The following is a 3,262-nucleotide window of genomic DNA, read 5'->3' as shown; positions in this document are numbered from 1 at the left end:
AAACTAGCACAACAGTAGACTTTATCTGTTCAATGTGTAATGTGCGTAAAAGTTTAAAGAAAAGTTGAATTCTGATGAAATTATAAGCTGACAGTATCATTGGTAGTAGGCCAGCCTCGCCTCGTGCAGTGTAATGGTGGGGAAGGTGTGTAGCAATCAGCTGTGTTGCAAATCTGATGCAATAAACTTACAGAGATTAGGAAAGGAAAAAATGATTTAAGGGAAATGGACAACCAGATCAATGTCGCTTGGGAGGAACGAAGTCGGATGATCACATCAATAAAACAGAAGAAAAACATGTTTGCATCCCTTTCAACTTTGGGGCCGTGCGTGCGTATGTGCGTATAAAAGTAATTGCACCGATCTTTACTTTAAACGTGGAGGATGTTATGTAAATAAAATCTTCACCTTTTTGATAAACAAAACAAGTACATTGATATTGACCTCGCCAGGATTCGAACCTGGAATCTTCTGATCCGTAGTCAGACGCGTTATCCGTTGCGCCACGAGGCCTCTGGAGATAATGCAATTATAAATAGTATATTATTAGCCTTACAATCTCATCCTCATCTATTAACTAAGGCTTGATCACGAACGAAGTGTGTGTGTGTGGGTGGATGGGTGGGTGGGTGTGTGTTAGTGGATTTTAGTTTGCGCGCATGCATGTATTCAATGAAAATGGACGCATCTCAATGGTATTATGAGTTATGATTATATTAGTTATCATTCTTGAATGAAAGAAAAAAGATTTCTGGATATCTGCATACATCATTGCCTATCTAATTAACTCGTGTTTTTCTCGTATCATGTCACGCCAGAATTCCTTTTAGGTCTTACGGCAATTAATGATAAATTGGAAGATGGAAGTATAATATAGTTGACACCAGCAATACGTAGAAAAAAGGCGTTAAGTAATTTCACAGAAGGAAAATAATCAAACAAAAATTATAGAATATAATTGTTTTATACTGAGTAGTGAAACGTTTAATAAAATAGAAATACCAAAAGACTATTCAGCACCACATAAATATGTTATAAACAAACCAGGAGTGAAACCCTCTGTGCATTAAAGTGAAAGAATAGAAAGTATAGGACTAAAATCAACAATTAGTTTGAAAGAGAGAGAATAAGTTTAAACACAGTATCGGAAAAAAAGTCAGACAGCCACTGATAAAGATCTATAAACAGTATGCTACGAATCTACAACTCACGAAGTTTTCTTCCAATAGAATCGAGAAATTCGGTGCGTCGGTTACTGCGTCTTTTACAGAGATGTTTCTTTTTCTATCTCCCTTGATTTCTTCCTATCTTCAGAAGACTTTCCTTTCCCTTCATCAGCATCCTTCTTCAGCAGACTCTCGTTCCCATCACTTTACGTCTTTACCTTAACTGTATTTGTCTCCCCATCTCCTGGTTGGGTCGCGGACAACACTCTTACAATACCAAACTCCAAGTTCCAAGAAAGTTACTCTCCAAAGAACTACTATTCTTTCCCCCCAGTCTTCCACCCCACGCCATCCTCGTCCCTCCGGTGCTATTCCTCTTAGCCCCTCAATCCAATTCCTCTTTTCCTTCTGGCAGCTACATCGTCTGCCTCCTGCTCTCTTTCTCTTCTCTCTCTCTCTCTCTCTCTCTCTCTCTCTCTCTCTCTCTCTCTCTCTCTCTCTCTCTCTCTCTCTCTCTCTCTCTCTCTCTCTCTCTCTCTCTCTCTCTCTCTCTCTCTCTCTCTCTCTCTCTCTCTCTCTCTCTCTCTCTCTCTCTCACTGAAACGTCTCTTAACATCCCAACACCTCTACTTAGACTTCATGAAAATTTAGCATTGCAGGTAGGAATTTAATGAGGTCTTTCATTCATTCACATTGTCTGTGTTTTCGCATTTGAGAAATCCTTCCTGGCAGAATGGTCTTACTCCATCAAGCTGATAACCTCAAAATCTCTTATCTTTGCTCGCTGATTGAATTACATCGCTGACTTACTTGAAGCTTTCCACGCCGTAGATGGAAGCGAATTTTATCATACTTAATGGATGTGCAAATTCAATTATAAAACTACATTGTCGTTTCCGCCTAAAGATTTTGTTGTGGAGGGGACAAGATGCAGGGCACTCTCATGATGCTCCGTGTAGTTCTTTTGTGTTCAGGTTGTGTTGCAGTACATTGAGAAAGTTCGTGTTATTGTTTTAGTTTCACTCAAGTTATGTTAGAATTCTATGAAGTGCCGTAACTTGTATATTAATTAAGCTTTGCCTTATTTTTCAGTTTAAGAAAGCTAAAGTGAATTCGTACCATCTTTTTTTTTATAAAATGTTGAAGTTTGCACTTCCCGTTTTTTTTTTTTTATATGTGTGTGATTTTTGCTTGCTACCGCTGTTTTTCATACCGAGTACACTTGTTGTGACTGCTGGTCTTGACACGAAGCAACATCTACAAAGGTAAAAACACCATCAATAAAAAAAAAAATAAAAAAAACTTTGTTGGGCTGAAAGGGTAAACTTAATGTTTCAAAGGCAGGCAAAAGTGGATGTAGCAGACTGAAACGAGTTTATCCTCTTTAAGAGAGAAATCTGGAATAAAAATGGAAATGTTTGATATAGATGGGAAAATTACTTATTAAAGCAACTAATTCGCAGTGGCAAGTAACTTCAGTAACGTAAATAATAATAATAATAATAATAATAATAATAATAATAATAATAATAATAATAATAATAATAATGACAACAATAATAATAGTAATAACAATAATAATAATCATACTACTACTAGTACTACTACTACTAGTACTACTACTACTACTATTATTACTACTACTACTACTACTACTACTACTACTACTACTACTACTACTACTACTACTACTACTACTACTACTACTACTACTAGTAATTAATCAATGAATCTGGTCAACCGGATTACTGAGTGATGATTTGAAAAATATGCACGTGCGGCGTGGACAAGAGTGTGTAGGACGTGTGTGTGTGTGTGTGTGTGTGTGTGTGTGTGTGGACAAAGACGATTCCTGCCTCGTTCCATGCGCTTCACTCCAGCGCGATAATACAGGAAGTAATGTCTGCCAGTGAGTGAACATGAGCAATGGGCGGACAACACCAGGATGGGTGATGGGTGGCCAGGCGACGCACGCCAACCGCCTTGACATCTCCAGACCCCTTCCTGATGCTGCAGTGTAGCGAACAGGTTCAGTGTTGGGAATGGGGCGCGGTTGATTCATGAATAATGGAGAAATATAAGCGATTGACTAACAA

At 38.2% G+C, this 3,262-nt stretch overlaps 1 non-coding gene across 1 annotated transcript; it reads right to left on the bottom strand.

The window, feature by feature from the left end:
* Positions 1 to 440: 440 nt before the first annotated feature.
* Positions 441 to 513, bottom strand: Trnar-acg. Its single transcript has one exon. It is a non-coding gene; the product is annotated as a tRNA-Arg (tRNA).
* Between the last annotated feature and the right edge of the window lie 2,749 nt (positions 514 to 3,262).

The sequence above is a fragment of the Portunus trituberculatus genome, chromosome 50 (genome assembly GCF_017591435.1).
Source record: "Portunus trituberculatus isolate SZX2019 chromosome 50, ASM1759143v1, whole genome shotgun sequence".
NCBI classification, from domain to species: Eukaryota; Metazoa; Arthropoda; class Malacostraca; order Decapoda; family Portunidae; genus Portunus; species Portunus trituberculatus.
This window is presented reverse-complemented; position numbering and strand designations above follow the sequence as displayed.